Here is a 24,512-nt window from a genome sequence, read left to right as displayed (position 1 = left end):
TTACCTCCATCCATTTGGTCATTCATAATGTGTTGCTTAGCTATTAAACCATGGAAGCATCACATCTGAATCCTAGATGTGTTCTGACCCAAACTACACACACAAACACACATGTGCGCATATTTGTGTTCTAGTAATAGGCATTGTAAAGCAATCAGTAGCCGGGATTCATCTCCCTTTCTCTAACTCTGTGGTGCTGAGGCCAACTGTGAGAGTGGTAATGTTTTAGAGTCCCATGCCCTCTGAGTTCATTGGACAGTTCAGCAAAACCCATAAAGATCTGAGCAGGGGTACAAAGACACAAAAGTCGCAGAAGGAAAAGACTAGCTGATCCAACAAACCTACCCCACACTCGTAATGGCAGGAGCATCCTTACTCCTCCCGCCCTCCCTTCCCATGCTCCTTCTCCATCCACACACAACCATGTAATCACCTGGGAAACGGGGACAATAAGGAGATGATGATCTGCAAAGCCCCTCTTCAACCCATATAGGCAATTTGGAATCACTCCAGGAGATCATTGGGCCCATGTGCGCATTGACTGTTAATCCACTTACCTTCTAATGTGATCCCTGTCCCCTGCAGTTAGGAACAGTCCAACTCTCTCTTGAAGGAAGAGAGTCAGTAGCCATCATACCAGCCGCCATCACATTTTAGAGATTCATTGCTCTCTGACAGCTGGGGAAATGTGGGGGGAAATAGAAGGAAATGATCTGATCAATGTGAAAGAGGGAGGAGGGAGGGCACCAGAGATATAGAGCAGTGCCTGGCAGTATCCACAGGAGAAACATTGGACAAGAAGACAACATGGAGGCCAATGGGGGAACCATCTCCAGTGCTTAACCTGCCTGGGTCAAGCTTAATAAAATAACAAGCACCAGAAAGTAAATCCAAAGGATAGGATTGGTTGGATATAGAAGGTTTCAAAGTGCGAAAATTGTATTTGCATTTTGTCTCTGGGTTGCCTGATGCTGCCTCTGTGATGGAAAGCCTGATAACACACACAATGTGACCCAGTCACAGGAAAAAGCTAACCCAAATGAAACCTTGTGGAGTTGGAGACAGACTCTAAATCCGCCATTCACGTGAGCATCCTTGGGTCTGCAACCTGCCGCATGTTTGATAACCAGGATGATGAGTTCCAACAGCATCATAAGTGGGCCAGTCAGCCGCTTCACATCTGGAGCATCACTTAGGCACTCAAATCATGCCATGGGGAGGCATCCTAATTTAAATAAATGATGGTGCCTTAATAAGTCTTTGTCCCATATTAGAAGCCACTGAAGGTATGTGGCTGATGATCAGCTTCAGGCCTTTTATGTCCAGCAATATGTTACTGGCCGCTGTGTGTCCAGTCTGGAGACCGATTGTTGAACTTGCATTCAGAGTTGTCAACTTAACTTGGATGTATTCCTGAAGGTTTCATCATGTGACCTCCTGCTTCCAGCTGTCTTGCCATTGGTCACTCAACATGTTCATTCACTTGGCGCACCCCCTTCCAGTCAGAAAGCAAACAGATTCTTCATCGTTCACTTTCTTGACTGACAGTCAAACAACCATTTCCCTCATCTCCAATGTTTTTATAATAAACATATTTGAGGAAAATGAAAACAAAATAAATCTTTCTTCTTGTTTATTATTTTTCTCCTGGTTGCTTGTGGCAGTGTCCACAAGATTAACCTTTAATTCGTGGAGATTCCAGGACAATCCTGGAAGGTTGACAACCGTACCAGCTATACCTCCAGCCTTATGTGAGACCATCTAACCAGACCAGAGAGCAAGGCAAAATCTTCAGAATGCTCCAGTACCACACTGCACAGTACATTCCTGTACCGAGCCATCAGAGACGACTCCCAACACTAGGGAACACCTGGAAGTTTTTACACTGCAGGACACTCTGTAAGGCCTACACCTTATCTAAAGTCTCGAACATGCCACAGGCCAACTAAACAGACTGGCCCAATCCCATCTCCATATTTCATAGACTCCATAGGAGTCTCCCGTGCCTTAACTTTACCTAACAATCCACTGCTAATTTTAACCCCAACTCTCCTCTCTTGGAGGCTGGGGTGCAGTCCCACAAACCTTCCACCACCTCCAAAACTTCACTTGGTGATAACCCGTCAGCAGGTCATTCAGCCATGGGGTGCCTGTGTCCTCCTGAGATCTGCACATGTTCCTTTCCAGTCCAGATCAATGGACTTCAATCTGTTGCTGCCTGATATTCCCCATCCATTCCCTAGCTCAAAGTGATATGGCCATACCACTCCCCTGCTGAGATCAACTAGCTGAGGCCAGACTGGTGACTGAGCCTGCAACCCTCCTGCTCTCACTGGCTCAGCTACTCAAGTTTTTAATGGGAATGTCCTGAGTGATTGAGGTTCAGGGGTGGCTAGGTATGTGCTCCTGGTCAATCTTTTGTATTCTAAGTGCCCAAGATTATAAAATTGGATTGGATTGGTTGAGGTTGTTAGCATCCTGCAGCTGATGCCACTGAGAAGATTCCTTATTTCTATTTTTTGAAAAATATTTAAACCAAACAGGGATTAAGTATTTCAACTTGCTGGCTGTGCTCACTGGGATGTGTCATAGAGCTCTCTCTGCCCCCCCGCCTCACTCACTACCCATCTAGATGCTATTCTTTTCCGCCTGGGTCCTCACCTTGCACGACCAAGAGACTTGCGGCTCATAGTTTAACCAACCTACTTCAAATTAACACATAATTATTCGTTGGTAATTCTAATTATGTATAATGTCAGCCACCGTTTATTGCTGCATTCTGTATTATTCCTACATCTGGAACCTGTTTGTAAATGGTAAATTTCCTGTAATAATCCCTTTCTGTGTAAATAAAGCTGTTTCATTTTTAAGTCATCAAAACAATCATTCTTTTCAGACTTCACCTCCTGAATTTTATCAGAAAGTTTTTGAGGCCTTTTGTTTCGATTTGTGTTGTTTAAAAACCTATTCCTCCCCCACTGCCTCCACCCTGACCTAAACAACCAGCAGTCCTTTTTCTCCACTGTCAACATCCTGGGGGTTACTATTGACCAGAAACTGAACTGGACTAGCCATATAAATACTGTGCCTACAAGGGCAGGTCAGAGGCTAGGATTCCTGTGGCAAGTAACTCAACTCCAGACTCCCTAGAGCCTGTCCACCATCTACAAGGCTCAAGTCAGGAGTGTGATAGAATACTCTCCACTTGCCTGGATAAGTGCAGCTCCCACAACACGCAAGAAGCTTGACACCATCCAGGACAAAGCAGCCTGCTTGATTGGCACCACATCCACAAGCATTCATCCCTCAACCACCAACATACAGTGGCAGCAGCGTGTACCATCTACAAGATGTACTGCAGAAACTCACCAAGGCTCCTTAGACAGCACCTTCCAGAACTATGGCTGCTGCCATCTAGAAGGACAAGATCAGCAGACACATGGGAACACCACCATCTACAAGTTCCTCTCCAAGCCACTCACCATTCTGACTTGGATGGGTCAAAATCCTGGAATTCTTTCCCAAACAGCAGTGTGGGTGTATCCACACCAGATGAATTGCAGCATTTCAAGATGCAACTCACTACCACCTTCTCAAGGGCAATTGGGGATGGGCATAGCCAACGATGCTTACATCCCATGAATGAATAAAAAAAAATTCAGAAGATTCCCCATTTCCAGCACATACTGCTGCTTGCATTGAAGCTGTAGCCCAGCCTGGGCACACCAGCCCTTGCTAAAAGGAGCCCTTTCATTAAATTTAGGTCTGCATATTGTACCTTGTGGGGCATCATAGTTGAGTCTGATCCTCATGTCCATGCATGTTCCTAATGTAGTATTCAGAAGTAGACACCTTCCTTCTGCCCTCCTTCCACTATCTCCTCCTCCCTCCTACTTTCCTTTCCTCTCCATATCCCACCCCTTCCTCCCCTTATTCCTTTCCTCCTCTCTCTCCCCTTTCTCCCTCCCAATCTCCTCCTTTCTCCCTTTTCCTACCACTCTCCTTCTCCTCCTCTCATAGGAACAAGACTAGGCCTTTAACCCCCAGCCTATTCCACCATTCATTTAATTCATGGCTGATTTGCTACCTAACTCCATACACAAAAACAGAAAATCCTTGAAAAACTCAGCAGGTTTGGCAGCAACTCTGGAGAGAGAAACAGAGTTAATGTCTCAAGTCCGTATGACCCTTCTTCAGAGCTGAAGAGAAGCGGAAATATGATGACATTTATACTGTTTAACGGGGATGCAGCAGGGCCTTGTCCCCATTTTCATTTCATTCTTAGTCTCATCCAATGCCTTAACAAGAAACTTTGTCTTTTCCTTTCAGGTGTTAAGGAACGCAAGCTCCAACAACTCATTGATACCAATGCCCATCCAGGACCCTCCACCCCTTCCCATCCCTCTGACCCCATCCGGTTTTCTAATTCCAGCCCTGGCCGTGTATTCATCATACCTTCCCCGTTCTGATGCTGAACATTCAGTACTCAGCAAAGGACTCAGTTTCATACCCTTACGCCCTCACCTCAATGAATTCCGGGCTCGGCATGATGCAGATCTCTTCTTCCGCCTCCTTCGTCTCCGTGCTCACTTCTTTGGGCAGGAGTTCTCCCCGTTCAACAGATCCTTTCACCCGCCTCCAGTATTCTTCCTCCACCTGGACCCCTCCCTCTGGCCTCTTACCTGCTCTTGATCTTTTCATTGAGAACTGTCGGCGTGACATCGGCCGTCTCAATTTCTCTGCCCCTCTCACCCAATCTAACCTGTCTCCTTTTGAACTTGCTGCACTCTGTTATCTTAGGTCCAAACCTGACTCTATCAAATCTGCCAACAAGGGTGGTGCTCTTTTTGTCTAGTGTACTGATCTCTATCTTGCAGAGGCTGAGCACCAACTCTCAGACACTTCTTCCTATCTCCCATAACCCCACCACCGAACATTATGCCATTGTTTCCAGGAATGTCACGGACCTCATATCTCTGGAGGTCTTCTCTCCACAGCTTCCAGCCTCCTAGTCTCCCAACCTTGGCCAGCCTGCTTCTACCTCCTCCCTAAAATCCACAAACGGTAAACCGATCATATCAGCCTGTTCCTGCTGCAAGGAACTCATTTGTTCCTATCTTGAATCTGTTCTCTCTTGCCTTGTCCACTCCCTTCCCACCTACATCTGCGATTCCTCTAATGCCCTATGTCATATCAACATTTCTAGTTCCCTGGCCCTAACCGCCTCCTCTTCACAATGGATGTCCAATCCCTCTACACCTCCATCCCCCACCAGAATGGTCTGAGGGCTCTCTACTTCTTCCTTTAACAGAGGCCCAAACAATTACCATCCACCACTGCTCTCCTGCATCTGGCTGAACCTGTTCTCTCACTGAACAATTTCTCCTTAAACTCGTCTCACTTCCTCCAAATAAAAGGTGTGGCTATGGGTACCCGCATGGGCCACAGTTATGCCTGTCTCTTTATGGGGTTTGTGGAACATCCCTTGTTCCAGTCCTACTCAGGCCCCCTCCCACAACTCTTTTCTCGGTACATTGATGACTGTTTCGGTGCCGCTTCATGCTCTCGCCTGGACCTGGAAAAATTTATTCATTACGAGCCCGCCAACTCCTACAGTTCCTCAAACTCTGCTTCCTGTAAGGACTCCATCCCATTCTCTCAGTTCCTTCGCCTCCGTTACATCTGTTCCAATGATGCCACTTTCCAAAACGGTGCTTCTGACATGTCTTCCTTCTTCCTTAACTGAGGTTTCCCTCCCACAGTGGTTGACCGGACTGTGTCCAACCCATCTCCCATGCCTCTGCCCCAACAACTTCCTCTCCCTCCCAGAACCATGATAGGGTCCCCCTTGTCCTCACTTTTCACTCCACCAGCCTCCGCATTCAAAGGATCTTCCTCCGCCATTTCTGCCAACTCCAGCATGATGCCACCAACAAACATGTCTTTCCCTCACCTCACCCCTGTCAGCATTCTGTAGGGACTATTCCCTCTGGGACACCCTGATTCACTTCTCCAAAACCCCCAACACTTCAGCTCCTTCCCATGGCACCTCCTATGCAATCTCAGAAGGTGCAACACCTGCCCCTTTACCTCCTCCCTCCTCACCATCCAAGGGCCCAAACAGTCCTTTCAGGTGAAGCAGCGCTTCACTTGCAGTGGACCAAATTGAAGGAAATGCATCGAAGCTCCCAATGTGGTCTCCTGTACATGGGAGAAACCAAATACAGACTGGGTGACCACTTTGCGGGACATCTCCAGCCAATCTGCAAGCATGGCCCAGATCTTCAGTTGCTTGCATTTCAACACACCACCCTGCTCTCATGCCCTCATGTCCGTCCTTGGCCTGCTGCAATGTTCCAGTGAAGCCCAACACAAACTGGAGGAACAGCACCTCATCTTCTGATTAGGCACTTTGCAGCCTTCTGGACTTAACATTGAGTTCAACAACTTCAGATCATGAACTCTCTGCTCCATCCCCACCCCTTTTTAAATTCCCTTTCTTCTACATTGATTTTTTTATCCACTTATTTTAATTTTTATTCATTTATCCTTGGTTTTATCCCTTTTTTTACCCCCCCTTCTATACCATTTTCTATCCTTTTTTTTCCCCCACCCACCACCCCCTCCCCCATCCCATCCCCAAAAGGGCCATCTGTTACTTGTTCCATCTTGTTCTTTCACACAAAGCTACCCTTGTTCTGCTATTAACACATTCTGCTTTTTTACCTTAATGCCACTAACAGCAGCTTTTTTTTTAGCCCTTACCACCACCATTAACACACCCTTTGTCTTTTAGTTCATCACATCTTTGTCAATCTCTCTTTTGTCCCCACCCATTGCTGGCCTTCTATCCAGCTTCATCTGCTCCATCCCCCCTTAAATGCCTATAAATTTCATCACATTTCCACTTCTCTTCAGCTCTGAAGAAGGCTCATACGGACTCAAAACGTTTCTCTGTTTCCTTTCTCCGAATCTTCAGCTCCCTGAGTCAGCTTCCAGCATGCGCTCCCCCACGTATGCACAGACTTCTGTGCTCAACCTCCTCCTGCCCCCACCCCAGCAACGCTGAGTATTTCAGTAGGCCATTCAGGCTGGCTGGCCGTTAATTGGTCAGCCAACGTGAAATCGCAGTCAGAGGCTGTTTCTCTCTCCGCAGATGTTGCTAGACCAGCTGAGCTTTTCCAGCATTGTCTGTTTTTGTTTCAGATTTCCAGCATCTGCAGTATTTTGCTTTTATCCATACTTTTGCCCCATACCCTTTACTATCTGTGGATGACAAAAATCCATTAATCTCAAATCTAACATTAAGGGCAGGATTTTCCCTTCATCTGATGGGCCCTGGGGCAGCCGGGAAAAGGCCCACCGCCTGTGACCGGCCTCTGAACAGCCTCTGACTGCGATTTCACGTTGGCTGACCAATTAACGGCCAGCCAGCCTGAATGGCCTACTGAAATACTCAGCGTTGCTGGGGTGGGGGCAGGAGGAGGGTGAGCACAGAAGTCTGTGCGTACGTGGGGGAGCGCATGCTGAAAGCTGACTCAGGGAGCTGAAGATTTGGAGAAAGGAAAATAAAGATTTAATAAATGATATAAACATGTCCCCTATAGGCTATCCTTCCCTTATGACAGTACCCTTCCAGGTTTACTCTTGATATCAATGGCCCAAAGTTAAATCCCCCTCAACCACACTCAGCAGGTTTGAATAAAATCATGTTGAACTTTATTGGCTTACTGGCAAATTCTTATACTTGCAATGTTACAGGTTCTGGTTGTCAGGAGCCTTATCTAAGAATAGAGCAAGAGGGATGATCAGTCTGTTGTCTCTGTCTCCAAGTGGTGGATCAGACCACTTCCAAGCTAGCCAGCTTGTCCCTCGCGTGCTGCCCATTTTTATCATGTCTACTTTGACTTCTGGTTATGTGTGTACGTGACTTGAGTTTTGCTTACGCCGGCAGTCCTCCCTGACTGGCATTGGGAGAAGCAGCTTGGGTAACATCTCCACTTTAACTGGTTGGCTCTGCTGGACTCACTCGCCCACTTGCTCTTCAATCTCTATTCTCAGTTTTCAGCCCCAGACTACCATCACGAGATGTTTTGCACAAGTTATAATTACATTTTCTCTATTATAGCAATTTTCTGAACTTTACCCTTAACCCTGATGTCGCCCCCTAATCGTCAAGTTACTGTTAGTTATCAGCTTTATTTAAAACACACCGTTGGACATAACATGATTAGGTTTAAACGCACTGTTACATATTATATGCTGTGCTTACAGGCTTTTTACACTTCGTGGAATAAGACTTAAACCACCAGCTGCCTCTCCTCCGGCAGTTGCCGCCTCCACCATTTTCATTGTTCCTCCCGATACATCTTGTGCTATGTACAAATTACCAGTAGTTACAAATATTACAATTACCAATTGTACAACCACTAATACATGTGAATAATTCTGATCTATGGCTGTATTTGTACATTCAGTCCCCCGATCCCCCGATACCGTGTTGGGCTCTCCAGGCTTCCAAAGTCTTTGTTTATTTTCCTGATTCTCGATTCTAGTTGGTAGAACACTTTCTTCCAACATGCGCTCCATCCCGCAGTTTTTGGAAGTGTTCTGGTGGGATATTGTAACCAAAATGTTCAATGTACAGGCAAAGATCACCCACCATTCTATCTTGAATGTCCAATTGGGTTTGGCTATGCTGCTTGATCACCAACAACGTTCGCTCTCCAACAGTTACGTCCGCAAACGGAATCAAACAAAGAGTAGATACCTTTATGGAGCACGAGAGATTACCAATTTCATACATCGATTCAGTAGTTGTTACATAATATTCCCCTGTGCCTACTTAGAATGCCATTGTCTCTTGATGGTCTGCTCACTGGGCAACTATCATGCACCTTTCATCAGTTTGATTGAACCCACATTCACTCCTATGATATCCCCTATCCTTCAGATGATCAGGACAGGTCATATCCCGCCAACGCGGCTCCTACTATCCTATTTTCCCAGGCAGCCACTATAAATGGGGGCGGTGAACGACAGCAAACATGTATAGAATCTTCCATTTTTCCTATATCCTCCACTTGGTATACTGGCAAAGGGTTCTCACCATGTGGAGTCACTGGTAAACTCAGAACCAACTCTATTATCGTTTCCTTCTCTCCCTCGCATATCATCTGTGTTGGCCACACTCGTGCTAACCTCCGCACCTGGCAAGTGTTGAGATCATTTTGGTATTTTTGTAAGATTTCTAAATCCCTATTACCTGTCCAAGTTGGGACCTCTCCCCTGTGGATCTGTCCCATATTTTCCCTTGTTTGCTCTATTAACCAGCACCCATACAGGACACATGTATCATTTTGGGCCACCTCCTTCAAGGTGTTTTGATCTTCTCTCATTAGGTTATTGATGGTCCTGGCATGCTGTTCTAGATTGTCTAACATTTCCAGTAAGTGCAACAATATCACCCCATTTTCATATGCCCCCTTTCCTACAACTGCATTTTCCTCCTGCATAATCCTTTTCATCTGTCCACTCAATCCTTCTAGTTTTTCCTCCATTCCATCAATATCCACACCATTTATCATTGATGCCCTGGAGGTAATTATTCCCAGCCCTTTCTCCATCATGCTCTGCTTTGTGCGCCTATTCTTCCCTTGATACCACCTCTTCCATGTCCCCTTTTCTGGGGGTTTTGTAAAGGACCAGGACCTCTCCTTCATCGTTGCAGTCCTGAGACTGTGGCCTCTGGTTCTAGACTCCACAGCCAGGGGAAACATCCTCCCTGCATCCAGTCTGTCTAGCCCTGCTAGAATTTTTACATTTCATTCAGATCCCTTCTCATTCTTCTGAACTATAGTGTCAGTCTATAATGCAGTCAAACCAATCTCCTCATATGACAGTCCTGCTATCCCCAGTATCAGCCTAGTGAACTTGCGCTGCACTCCGTTAATAACAATTATATCCTTTCTTAGGTAGGGAGACCAAAACTGCACACAATGCTCCAAGTGTGGTCTCACCAAGACCCTGTACAGCTGCAGTTAGACATCCCTACTTCTGAACTCAAGTCCTCTTGCAATGAAGGCCAACATACCATTTGCCTTCCCAATTGCTTGCTGCACCTGCCTATTTACTTTCATTGACTGGTGTACAAGGACACCCAGATCCCCTTGTTCATCCACATTTCCAATATATCCCCATTTAAATAATACTCTGCCTTTCTGTTTTTCACACCAAAGTATATAACTTCACATTTATCCATGTTATACTGCATTTGCCATGTGTTTGCCTACATACACAACTTGTCTAAATCACCCTGAAGCCTCCTTGCATCCTCCTCACAACTCACAACCCCACCCAGTTTTGTGTCACCAGCAAACTTGGAAATATTGCATTTGGGTTTCCTCATCCAAGTCATTTACATATATTATGAATAGCTGGCACCCAAGCACTGATCCCTGCGGTACTCTACTAGTCACCGCCTGCCATCTGGAAAAAGAACCATTTATTCCCACTCTCTGTATCTGGTCTGTTAACCAATTCTCAGTCCATGCAAGTATATTATTCCTGATCCTATGCGCTTTAATTTTGCTCACTAGCCTCTTATGTGGGACCTAATCAAAAGCCTTCTTGACATCCAATTTCACCTCATCCACTGGTTCTCCCTTATCTATTTTACTAGTTACATCCTCAAAAAACGCCAGTAGATTAGTTAAGCATGATTTCCCTTTCATAAACGCATGCTGACTTTGTCTAATCCTGTTAATGCTTTCCAAGGGTTCATTTACCACATCTTTTATAATAGACTCTGGTATTTTCCCCACTACTGATGTTATGCTAATTGGTCTGTAATTCTCTGTTTTTTTCTCTCCCTCCTTTTTTAATTAGTGGGGTTACATTCGCCACCCTCCAATCTGTAGGGACTGTCCCAGATGACCACAAATGCATCCAATATTTCCAAGTCCATTTCCTTTAGTATTCTGGGATGTAGATTATCAGGCCCTGGGGACTTTTCAGCCTTTAACTGCATTAATTTCTCTAGCACCATTTTTTCACTAATACTGATTTTCTTCAATTCTTTCCACTCACTAGACCCTTGGTTCCCTAATATTTCTGGGAAATTATTTGTGTCCTCTTTTGTGAAGACAGAACCAAAATATGTGTTCGATTCTTCTGCCATTTCTTTGTTCTCCATTATAATTTCCCTAGTTTCTGACAGTAAGGGACATTTGTCTTTGCTAATCTTTTTCTCTTCACATGTTTTTGAAGCTTTTACAGTCAGTTTTTACGTTCCTTGCAAGTTTACTCTTATACTCCATTTTCCTCTTCTTGATCAATCTTTTTGTCTACTTTTGCTGAATTCTAAACTGCTCCCAATCCTCAGGCTCTTTCTGGCAATTTTCTATGTCTCCTGTTTGAATCTAATACTATCCCTAATTTCTTAACGAGGGGTCTGGTCAGTTTCAATAGGAAGAAATTGTCCCCATTGGATGGATCGAGAACCAGAGGGCACAGATTTAAGGTGATTGGCAAAAGAAACAATGACAACACAAGGGAAAACTTTTTCATGCAATAAGTGGCTAGGATCTGGAAATGCACTGCCTGAAAGTGTGGTGGAGATAGTTTCAATAGAGGCATTTAACAGGAAACTATATTATTAAATAAAAAGGAAGAATGCTCAGCGTTACAAGAAGAAGATTGGGGTAGTGGCTCTTGGTAAATTGTTCCTTCAGAGAGCCAGAACATGCATGATGAGGTAAATGGCCTCCTTCTGTGCTGTAACCATTCCACGCTCCTACGATTTTAAAATTTGTTTCTTAATTTCACTCCTGAAAGATTTGGGTCGAGTTTTTAGACAATGCTCCCTTCTCCTAGGCTCTCCAACCAGCGGAAATAGTTTCTCTCTCTCTACCCTGTCTGATCCCCTTTATATTGAAAACTTGGTCAAAATTAATTCAGCTTCTCTCCTTTTTTCACGATCTATTATACACATGCTCTTCCCTCCATCCCTGCTCCTTCCCCCCTTTCTTGTTCTGACCTCCACTCCACTCTTTTTGATGAAACTTTTTTATTCTCTAATGGAAGAGGAGTTCCTCAAGCGCAATTTCTCTGGCCAACATTCAGTTGTGAGATTTGAAAGTGAGTGTCGAGCGGTTATAGGTTCTGAAGGTCAGAGGTTATTGGCAACTCCAATTCCAGAGGCTACATCAAATCCCAAGGAAATTTGAGCCCTCTGAGTCTGTACTTGGCCTATTATACTCCTGCATTCATAAAGCACTTATCTGACAGTTGATAGGCAAATCTAGAATAAATATCTCGCATTGGTGTTGTTCATGTAACTAAAAACCTCACTGGTTCACTAATATTCTTTAGGAAAGGAAATCTGCTGCCTTTACCTGGTCTTGCTTCAGAAGCCTTGCAATCTGGTTGAACCTTAACTGCCCTCAGAAATCATTTGGTGTGAAACTAGGACTGGGATGTTGCGTGAAACGCTCTAAGTGCTTTAGCCAGTGTAAAAAAAAAAGGCACTCCACTCACTGGCCAAAATGGCAGGTTTTTGTGCCATATCGTGTGCTTCAGATGTATTAATTATTCATCCACGGGGAACACATGGTTTCACTGATGGCGGGCATCTGACTCGCCCATCCCACCATGACCTCAGCACTCCTTAACACCAGGCGCCATTTTTAAACACCACCCCTGCACAGTGATTGTACTCCCTGCAGCTTAGGACAGCTCCACAGGAGAAATGGCTTCCAAAGGGAGAAAGTATGCTGCACCCAAATTCAGTGACTCCTCACTGGAGCACCTGTTGGACGCAGTGGAGGCCCACCACAATGTTCTCTACCCCCACTATGACTACAGGACTTCCACCAAGGTGACCAATCTAGCTTGGGAGGCGGCCACAGTGGTCAGTGCAGACACTCTGCAGAAGAGGTCAGCCACCCAGTGCAGGAAAAGGATGAACTATCTCTTCCATTCCACCAGGGTAAGTCAACCATCTCATCACTCTTAACTCACACATTCACAAGCCCAAGGATCTCTCTCACTGTCACCTCAAGGGGCATCACCACTCACTCTCTCACAATCTCACATCTCTACCTAGCCTCATCTCCTCTACGGCCTGCATCCTAATCCTGCCCAGGGCTCCACTCACCACCCACACATGCCAGGCATCCTTATCATCTGCCCTCGCATGCGTCTTGTTCATGCTCTCTCCATGTATCTTCATGAAGGACAAGGAGAGGTCCCAGACTGGGAATGGAGTTCCCAAGATAAAGGTTCTCGTGGACTTCCAGATCAGAGCCATTGAGCTGACCAGAGAGGATATAGACCGTGCTTGCGCTAATGGTGAGAATCGTGGCACCCACCCAAGTGAGGATCCTGTACTAGAACATCCATCACACACCCATATTGAGTGATCCCTCCTGTTTCAGAGTCACCTGCCATGCACTAATTGTCTCTTCTTTCTTTCACAGACACTCTGGGAAGCTCCCCCGAGGGCATCCATGAGCCAGACCCTCAGCTCCAGCCCCAACGACACCTTGGGTGAGGAACCTGAGGACAGCACCTTTGAAAACCTGTCACAGCGCTCACCCACACCCTCCACCAACTCAGAGACACATACCTCAGTGGGACCTAGTTCTAGATTAGCCTCAGGGTCACAATCCAGTGAACACAATGCACCATCTGCTCCACAGCAGGCAGAGGCAGGGACATCAGAGGTCCCCGGCACTTAGAGGACAGCTGGAGGCTACAATTCTGCTGAGTCCAAGTCCGATGATGAGCATCCGGACTTGGTCCTAAGTCAGTTGCTGGAGCTGCAAAGACAAATATGGGAGCATCAGGAAGGGATGTCCACTGCACTCCTCAGAATGCAAGGCACAATGGAGGAGTCTGTCCGTCTTCAAGCTGAGGTGATAGCGCCAGCGTGCCAATGCACTGAGGTCCACATTGGTAGGTTGGCAGCCGCCATGAAAAAGTTGGTCCAGGACATCGGTCCTGCACTGCTGCAAGATCTGTACTTCATTGCTGTAGCCACTGGTGGCATCCATTTGTGTCAACATGAGAAGACTACTGACTACTGAGGTAGGCCGTGCTACTCATCTATTAGTTACATAAGATCATGTGATCTTCCTTTTTACATCCACCTTAAAGGTTACTGCACATTACATGAAACCATAATTACCACATCCCCCCGCACCACCCCCCCACCCACCCACTTTACTTGGAAACACATTTTACATTTACAATTATGATTTTCTCAAAATAGCAAATTATTTACACAGATAAGTAATTTCCAAATTCAGTCTTTCTGGGTGTTTCCTTTGGCATGTAGAAAATTTCATCTCTACAACTTCTGATTATTTGTTAGGAACCTCATTTTCTGGAGTTGTCTGAACATCAGGTGCTTTGGTGGGCACCTGCAAATCTGTTTCCTCAACTCTTGCAGGCACATCCGACACTTCAGACACATCTGTACCAGGCTGAGTTCTCTCAACAGGAAATGTTGACCCGGTCATGAACACTGGCAGAATCATTTCTTGGTGATTTTTTTCTCTCTTCCTTAGATGATCTACATGTCTCTGTATGACTTGGCCCTTCACCTTCTAGTCCCTGCACTTATTTCACCCAGTTACTATTTTGGTCCTTCTCCAAAGTTCTTCACATATACCGGCTCTCCCATGGTAAATTTCCTCTCACAACTCTGCCTGTCCTGTCTGGTTTTCTGACTCCCCTGCCTCCTTTTCACCTCTCCCCCCACCTAAATTCGGCATTATTAAGCTCAATCTCATCCTGAGATGGGATTTCATCAATAATTCTGCAGGCGTGACACCTGTTGTTGTGTGAGGGGTGGTCCTATAATGAAAAAGAAAGCGATTCAGCTTGGTTGCTAGGGAATCTCCACTTTCTCATGCCTGACTTGGACGTTTGAACCACCCTTTCGGCCAGTCCATTTGAGGAAGGGTGGTACGGTGAAGTTTTTACATGAGCTATACCGTTGTGGCTGATAAACTGTTGAAACTCAGCACTCATAAATGCCATCCCATTATCAGAAGCAACCGTTTCTGGTAGTCCATTAATAGCAAAACTTTGACGTAGCTTTTCAATTGTAGCATAAAACGTTGGTGACTTTACCTCATATATGTCCATCCATTTTGAGCGGACATCAACAATGAGCAGAAACATTATTCCCATGAAAGGTCCCACAGTCAATGTGTAATTGTATCATGGCCTTCCAGGCCACTCCCAAGGGAGTACGGAGCTGTTGATATTGCTCACAATTCTTCACTAAGCTGTCTATTTCTCGCTCGATCCCAGACCACCATACATAGCTGTGTGCTATTGTCTTCATTCAGGAAGTTTCTGGATGTGCACTATGTAGTTCAGTTAACAATGGCTTTCTTCCCTTTGGAGGAACAATCACTCGTGCTCCCACAATAAGATACCATCCTGGCCACTAATGCTCCCCACCATAAGATATTATCCTGGCTGGTTATTTCATGTCTTCTGTTAAAGTACAGTTTCGTTTAATCTAATACAGGTTCTTGTGACTAACCATGAAGCACTTGTTCTCGTACTAGTCCAGTCTCTGATCTGTCTAGAACATACCAGCGATGATTCTAAGAAATTTAACAATAACACAAGTTCTTGTGGAACTGGGATATCTTCATTATTTTCGTGTAAAGGCAAACAATTCAGTACATCAGTGTTTGCATTTTGATTTCCAGGCCTATGTACAAAAGTATACTTATATGCTGCCAGGATCAGCGCCTATTGTTGTATTCTTGCTGAGGCTATGGGTGGTATAGCCTTGTCCTTACTGAACAATCCTAGCAATGGCTTGTGGTCAGAAACAATAGTAAAATGGTGGCTACGTACGTACTGGTGAAATTTCTTGACACCAAGTATGATTGACAGGCCTTCTTTTTCTTTCTGTGAGTATTCTCTTGCTGCTGTGCTTAGCTTTCATGACACATATCCTATAGGCCATTCCATGCCATCGTCCATCCGATGAGAGAGCACTGCTCCCACTCCGTAGGGGAATGCGTCACATGCCAACACTAATTCTTTCCTCTGGTCATAACGTACTAATAGATTGGATGAGTGCAACAATTATTTCACCTTAGTGAAATCTTCTTTCTGGGCTGCCTCCCAAGTCCAACTTTGGTTCTTCTTTAGTAGATAATGCAGGGGTGCCAGTTCTGTAGACAACTTGGATAAGAACCCCGCTTAATAATTGATCATTTGTAGGAATGATCTGAGCTCGGAGGTATTCTTTGGCGCATGTGCCTCTCTTATGACCCTCACTTTTTCCTCAATCTGGTAGGGGCCCTGTGAATCTACCCAGTGACCCTCCCTCGTTTGGAATGTGCACTTTTCTTTTTTTAAACACACTCCAGCCTGTAAGAAACATTTTAAGACTTCTTCTAAGCTCGCCAAATGCTCCTTTTCAGTGAGTCCTGTCACCAGAACATCATCTAAATAAATTACAATGTGGGGCAATCCCTGCAGTAAACCTTCCATTGATCTCTGAAAGATAGTGCAAGCTGAGGAGGTGCTGAAAGGCAATCAAGTATATTGGTATAACCCTTTGTGAGTATTAATTGTGACAAGTTCCCAGGAGACCTTCTGTAACTCTAATTGTTGATAAGCATGACTCATATCAAGCTTTGTGTAGGCGGTTCCATCTGCCAGCTTGGCATACAGGTCTTTGATTTTTGGTATGGGGTGTCTGTCCAGCTTAACCACTTCATTAACTGTCAATTTGTAGCTTCCACAAATTTGGACACTTTGGTCGGGTTTAAGTATGGGGACTATTGGCACTGCCCATTCTGAGAACTGCATAGGTTGTATAACGCCCATTTTCTCTAATCTGTCCAGTTTGGTGTTAGACCTTTTCCCACACTGCATCAGGTACTGGTTTTGCCTTGATGAATCATCGGGTTGCCTTGAATTTTCCACATGAATTTTTGCTTGCAGCCCTGGATCTTCACCCTTGAAGACTGAGGTATATTTTTGTAGTAGCTCTGGTATCCCACTTGCTCTCTGCTGGAAAATTTCAGCCCATCCTAACTTAATCTCCTTTAGCCAGTTTTGTCCCAGGAGGTTTGGCCCCTCACCTGTGACCACCATCAAAGGTAGTATTACTAATTGGCTTCCATAATAGACAGTAACTCTGCTTATGCCTTTGACTTGGATGTCTTCACTGGTGTATGTTTATGTTTTTAATTTGGCATCAGTTTTTCCAAATTTAGTTAATGTTCCCCAAAATTCAAATATTTGAAGGGGTATTCACCAATTACTGAATTGGAAGTTCCTGTGTCCACTTCCCTTCTAATAGGTCTGCCATTTATTTTCATTGTTACATATATTGGTTCTATCTTTCCAACCTTCAAATTACGTAACAAATAAAAATCTGAATTTGTTGCTTTAGGCTCTTCTACACTGTAAATCTCACAGGATTTTCTCTTTTGTTAAAAAGTCTACCTGATTCTTTCCTTGCACTGTCTCACTATGTGTCCCTTTCAACGACAATAAAAACATTTGACTTTTTTAAACTGCCAATCGTTATAAGGTTGCTTGTTTCCATCTCTGTTGCAATTAATCCTTGTTTTCGCTGCTAAGTTGTTTCTTTTTATTTTTCTGCTAGCAGTGGCTGTTTCCCACTTCTCGGTAGATTCTTGCATTTTTGTGCCCTTTTTGGCTGGGGCTTCCCACCCAAAGTGGAGGACAGCGCCATGTTGCACTCCCTGTATGGCTTTTGAATTGCTTATTGCGCTTTTCATGGCTAGTGCTATTTCCAGCACCTTCTTAAAATCCAAATTTGTTTCGGACAGTAATCTCTTCTGAATCGTGTCCTCATTCATACTGCACACTAAACAAGCTCTGAGCTTATTATTTAAAGATGTACCAAACTCACAACGTTCTGTTAACTGTTTCAAACTTGCCACATAACAAGCAACTGTCATCCCGGGAGCTCTATTCCTTGAATTAAACTCGAAATGTTGCATCGGCTGGTAATGACCCTTCTTGATGCCTACCAATTCAATAAAATTTTTCGAATCTGGGGCACTGGGTGCCATCAAACTTTGAATTAAGCTGTAGGCTTTATTCCCACACATAGATATGAGGTTCGCCCTCCTCTTCTCTTCCGCGTAATGTTGTTCAGTTGGAAATAGAACGCAACACATTCAATATAATGAGACCAATCATCCGTGGCTGGATCGAAAGGATCAATTCTTCCAAATTGTAGCATTCTGTGAGGGGATTACTTCACCGATTTGGAAATTCTACCACAACTACTGTGCAATGTACAGCCCAATTTTGTTTCTCTCAATTTCTTTCATTAAGTGATTCTACTCTCGACGCTAGTTCATTGTATCTTCCTTCTATCCTCGCTTTTTCCTTGCTATATCCTCATCGCCAGTATGTTGCATCCTCGTTACGAGTTTGCTGGGTCTTCGCTTTATCTACATCACCAGTTTGTTGGCATTTGTGAATCCCATTCGCACGCTTGTTGTGGGATGGCCGAGTTGGTACTATATATAGAGTTGATCAGCAGACACTTCTTGGGTCGAACACATTCTGTTTACTTACAAGGTACTCAGCAGCTACACATGTATGCTTCTACATCAAACCCTATCTCCATACTTCTCCTGCTCACTACAGACTACAGATTACTGACTACTGAGGTAGCCCGCGCTACTCCTCTATTGGTTACAGGAGATTATGTGATCTTTCTTTATAACATCCTTTTTAAAGGTATACTACACATTACATAAAACCATTACCACATTCGCCCACTGACTTTGCTGTTTTTTGGACTCTCCTGAACCTTCCCCTCCTCTCTGAAATATCAGGATCTTGGATTTTTGACTTGCTCATACAGTATCAGTGCTTGGAAGTTGTCCAATCCAATGTAACTGTTCCTCTGAGCCTAAAAAGCTTAGATGAAATGTGGCAGATCCAACAATTCAGCACCTCCACAACCACCACACCCACCCCCTCAGGACTGCACTGAATTGGCAACTTAGGATATGCAATCTGTAGTGTGACTTGAACATTTAATCTTTTGACTCTGAGGTGAGAAAGCTAGCGACTGAATGAAGCTTAAGTTATGAGGATAATTTTACCCTAAATTTGCCAGGTGGGATACCCATGGGATAAAGTAAAATGAAGGCTTCACAGCCCACTTGATATTAATCTCTGCTGATTTAGAGTAAAATCAGGCAGTTTGCAAGCATTGCCCAATACCATTAGTTTCCTGATGGGTAGGTCAGATTAAGATTGTCCCCATATGTATTTTACTTTATTCCAAGTGCAATTGTTTTGTGCAACACACAGGGCACAGGTTGTATAAACATTTCACTATATAAACACATACTCCATTAGTGCAGCTTCAACCAGTCAAATTTCAATATGATCCTTCTCCAAAGTCCTAGGACTTGGGTAAGCGGAGATGTGTTCCTATGAGGATCAAGTGAAGTCCTCATGACAGACAAACAAAACTCTACTTGATTGGATTTCCTTGTAGATTGATTGGAAACTTAAACATGATGGTTGGTTTCCATGAGTGTCTCTGGCTGGCTGAACAAATATTAGGACACGGTTACTTAACTGTTACCAAGGACTGTCTAATCAGTCTTCATCCGTCTTCCATCCTGGGTCACTTTGCTGGAGGGTTGTGAATGAGAGCTGAGAGATTCTTGGAGGAGCATTCTTCCTGAGAAGAAATAGACTACCAGTATATAGTCATGTTAAGTGTGTGATTATTGATCAGGCAGCTACTTCACAAGTGCACAAAATCTCTACCAACTTTAAGGGTCTTCAAACCTACAGTGCACACTTTCCCTCCACAGGGATACATCCCACCTTCCTAAGCTCAATGATCTTCAATGCATGTTGGCAAGAGCAAACCTAGTATGCACGGTGATACTTTAAGTTTCTCACTGTTTGTCAAGCTAAGACAAATTTACCTACTCAGTTAGAGAAAAATACTGCAGATACTGGATATCTGAAATAAAGATAGAAAATGTTGGCAATAGTCAGCAAGTCAGGCAGCATCTGTGGAGAGAGAAACAGAAAGAGTTCTGACAAAGGGTCTCCAAACAGAAACGAGGGGCTGGCTTTTACCATGGGCTTTGGGACCCTGACACAGGTCACAAGGTGGGGCCTCAAACCCAAACTTTCCACACTTGGACTAGCTTGGCAATTTACTGCAGAGAGCCTCCTAATTGGCCACCTCAAACTGGAAGTGCCCTCGGACAGGTTAGTACAAATTAAAATTCAGGATGGCTGATGGAGAAGGCTCCGCCGATTGCAGGGGAAACCTTTCCAGATGACCCTTGGGGCTGTGGGGATGACTTTCCCAGCCCATGGCACCCCCTCTTTGCACCAGTGGCTCTGATGGCTCCCCAGGCTGCCACAGGGAGGCTGCCTCTACACAGCTGATCAGCTCCCCACGCAGCAGTAGGTCGCCAGCTGTTTGCAAAATGACAGCGACCCTGTAAAATGGCCCTTAATAGAGCCTTTAATTATACAAATTGGCTGCCTGCCTCCTTGGATCAATTGACAGATCAGCCTTGCTGTCTGTCACTGGGAAACTTCCCTGACTGTGGAACAGCAACAGGGAGTCATGCCGACACAGTCCCTGCCTTCTTTCCTGCCACCTGGGGGTAGGTAAATTCTCCCTATTAATTTCTTTTCCCTCTCCACAGATGCTGCCAGACTTGCTAAGTATTTCCAGCATTTTGTGTTTGTACCCCTTAAGTTATTGGCAGGCATTCATGGAGAGGTGAGAGATGCCAATGGGAGAAAGTATCAATGAGCTTGATGGGATCAAAAGTATAGAGCTATACAAGCAGGCATCATCATCATCAACTATTGCAATCTTCAAATAGAGAGAGGCAACATGGACGACTTCACTGTGTAGCGAACAAAAAATAAGAGTCGGACTAAGAGGCTGTACTGGCCAATATTTATTCATCAATCAAAATCACAAAACAGTTTATTGTGGTTGATTAAAATCCTAGCCACTTTTTGGCACAATCCCAGATCAGGTGTACCTCCTAGGTGATTCTTCTCAAATTTACATTGAGAAAGACAGATCCTAAAGAGACTAAATAGGTCTGAAACACTGATCTTTCTCTCCCCAAGGGAAAAGAGCCAGCTGAGAGTATTACCATCCTCCAGATAATCTCTTTAACAAGTTTCAAACAGATTATAATATCCTGGATATTATTAGGGTCCAGGGACAACTCCTTAGTAATGTAACCCCCACCAAAGAAGGTACAAAGTCAGGTTCATGAGTTAGTGATACAGAAAGCTATGTGCGACAATATAAATTCTAAACTATATAAATGTTTATTAAAGGACCAAAGATGCAATTCACAGTGAGATGAAAACAGCCAATTGCAACATTAAAAAAGCTCTAGGGGAAGTGAGAAAATATAATCCTATTTCTAGCAGAGAATCCAGTTTTCAGATTCAATCATTGTTACAGTAAAATACTTTTAAGTTGCGATATCCATCAATTATTAAAGTAACATTTACCTTAATCCCCAAGTGAAGGCCACAGAGTTAATGAGATGACACTGTCCCTATGACCTCACCCTCATAGTCATATATTTACTTTGAGAGATGCTGAAGTGAGTTAAGTGAATCCAAAAATCTAGAGTATGCTCTTATAGTGTTTCTTGGGGCTGCATAACTAATTTCTTACTTTTAGGGGTGCTATCTTAGCTGTAATTAGGTTCAGTCCCTTTATGTTCCAAATATGGTTCGAAACCAATAATTTCCAAGCGTTTCAGACCCTCTTTGATTTCTAAGACAGTTTACGTAGCTTTTAATTTCTAAGTAAGGCCTGAGACTCATCGATTCTAAGGAAGCCAAGCTACGAGGGCCTTAATAGTCAATTTTTCATTAGTCTATGCTTTAAGATTATCATGTAATTTTGGAGTTGAGTTAGATTGTAAAAATTCTGGTTGACTGCAGTCCACGATGTTCTGTATACACTCATTTTATCATTATTACATTGTGGTGTATTACATTCCTGAAAGTTTGCAAAAAAAAGTTATTCTGGGACTTTGGATGTGTAATGCTGTAAGGAAGGGCAAGTCCCTTCCTACAGAGTGAACTGTATTCTGAATACTTTTTAATTTTTAAGTCTTTATTTATATGAAAATAGCTCTTTCAACCTCATAACTACCCCCCCCCCCCCCCCCCACCCCCACCCCACCTCCAGCATTATGGCCAAATTTCCAAATTTCCTTACACAGATTCCTTCACATACCTGATCTTTATCTGGCTGTGGGAGCTTGCTGTGTGCAAATTAGCTGCCACATTACAGCAGTGTCTGTGCTCAGAAGTTCTTTTTTGGTTGTAAAGTACGTTGGGATATCCTGAGAGGCTACATAAATTCAAGCCTTTCTTTTTAAAGGCTGAGAAGGGAGGACAAGGAGTTCCCAGGACAGAGAATCTCAGAGAGTAGGGTGCAATAGCTGAAGGAAAAATCAGCAGTGATGGGATGGAGAGAACAAGCTATAAGGAGTGACAACTGAGCACAGGAATGTTTGGCTCGACTATTACTGTGGCAGGATACGATGAAGGGATCATGGAAGGATAATGTCAGCCTGCTAGAACACTGCATGTAATGGAGCTAAGTGAGGACAGGAATGATGGCAATACACAGCGTAGTGCAAGTGAAGACGTGGGCTCTGCCACTTCAAATACGTTGGAATTTGTGAAGGGTGGAGGCAGAGAACGGCCAGAACAATATTGAACAAGTTGGGGCTGAAGGTAATAAAGATGTGAAAAAGGGGTTGGACAGCAGAGAGGGGATCAAGGATCGGACCCTTCCACTGGAATCCAAGACTCCCCCCCAACGGGGATCAGGATCAAAACCTCTACTCTAGGATTGGGATCAGATCCAACCTCCAGAGGGATTGTGAATCATCCCACCTCAGGACCTGGACCCCCAGACAAGCTCACACTGTCCCAGATGCAGGCTCCTTACCTGCTCCTGAAGCTGTGTCTTCCTCCAGAGTGCTTACTGCCTGACAGGGAGCCTGGCCAGTCCATCATGCTAGCTTCCAGGCTGGAAACATGCTGGGAAAGAAGGACACAAACTGTGGAGTTAAAACACCAGGTTTCCCAAATAAAACTCCACCCATCCCTCCACTGTCAACCACTCCCCAGTCAATATTCTTTCTGTTTGTGCAGTTACCACGTCTGAGCATAACCTGAACACACTACAGGTTTCAGAGGCCCTTCCTATTTCTGTTAAAAGAATATTTTGGAATTGACTAAATTGGCTTGTGACGGTGGCAGGGTCAGAGCAACCACTCAGCAAACTAGGTAGTTAGCAGTGCGGCAAAATCTGGGGCATGGAGGTGAGGCAGCTAAAACTGAATGTCACTACAGCCGCCTCTGTCAGATGTTGTGTTGCTTGGAGATATTTATAATGGGACTGGCAAAACTGGAAGGAATAATTCAAAGTTCGTGACCTTCTTACCACAAACCCTCCAAGCACAACAGAAAGAAAGGATTGAATTTTCTGTACTGCCTTCCCCCAGGGTTTCCCTAAGCACTTTGCAGCCAATGAATTATATTTGAAATATAATTACCCTTGTCGTGCAGGCAAATGCACACAGTGAGAAGTGTATGCAGGGGTTGGGGGTATTTCCCACCAGCTGGGGAGCTGACGAGGGCCCCGTATCACCTCCTTTGGAAAAGACCCACTGGAATTAAGCACCTCTCAGGCACTTAAGAGGAAAACAGTGGGTCTTCCCCGGCACCAAACACCAAAATCTCACCACCAAAAGCTGTCAGCCATTCAGATGCTGGTGGCTAGCCATTGCAGGCAGTGGCAGCTGGAGAGGCCTAGGATCATTGAGGGACCAGGCCACAGGTGAGTGAGGTGGGATGTGGGTCGCAGGAGAGAGGGTCGGCAGCAAGGACAGACAGCATGATGAGGCCCTTATGTGGGCATTAAGTGTGTCCTTAAGTGAGAAGAATGATCAGTTAATCTGCTTTTGATGATATTGATTGAGGGATGGATGTTGGCCAGTACACAGGGAGAACTCCCTGCTCTTAGAAAAAGTGTCACCGTACATTTAATATGCATTTCAGCAGGCAGATGTTTTTTCAGTTTAACATCTCAGCCAAAAATGTTAGAAAATTGCGTGCACGCGATTTGGGCACAGGGGTTGCAGACAAAGTACGATTTGTGGTTCTCCCGATGGGCAGCCTAATTTCCAAGAGTGTGAGCTCGCCCAGTGAAGTGTGTTTGAAAACCAGGTGCTACAGCACTAGTAGACAGCAGCCTTCAGTTAAGAGCATGAGGATAGTCAGGTTGGAAGTTAGTTGGAGCTGGGGTGAAGTGAAAATTAACAGCTGTTAGTGGGAGATGTTTAGCTATGGGGGCACAAATGGTGGTTGGGGGGGGTGGGTGAGGGTTGGACTGTGGAGGGCCTAATGAAGCATTGATGGCCCACATTCTTTTAATGTGG

General features: G+C 44.6%; 1 protein-coding gene across 1 annotated transcript in view; it reads left to right on the top strand.

Annotated features, from left to right (window-relative positions):
- LOC121282406 (ras association domain-containing protein 8-like) overlaps window positions 1–24,512 on the top strand; it is a 51,723-nt gene that overhangs the window by 4,829 nt on the left and 22,382 nt on the right. The window lies entirely within an intron of this gene.

This window comes from Carcharodon carcharias, chromosome 9 (assembly GCF_017639515.1).
Source record: "Carcharodon carcharias isolate sCarCar2 chromosome 9, sCarCar2.pri, whole genome shotgun sequence".
Taxonomy (NCBI): Eukaryota; Metazoa; Chordata; class Chondrichthyes; order Lamniformes; family Lamnidae; genus Carcharodon; species Carcharodon carcharias.
The sequence above is the reverse complement of the archived record's forward strand: the minus strand, read 5'-3'. Positions and strand labels throughout refer to the sequence as shown.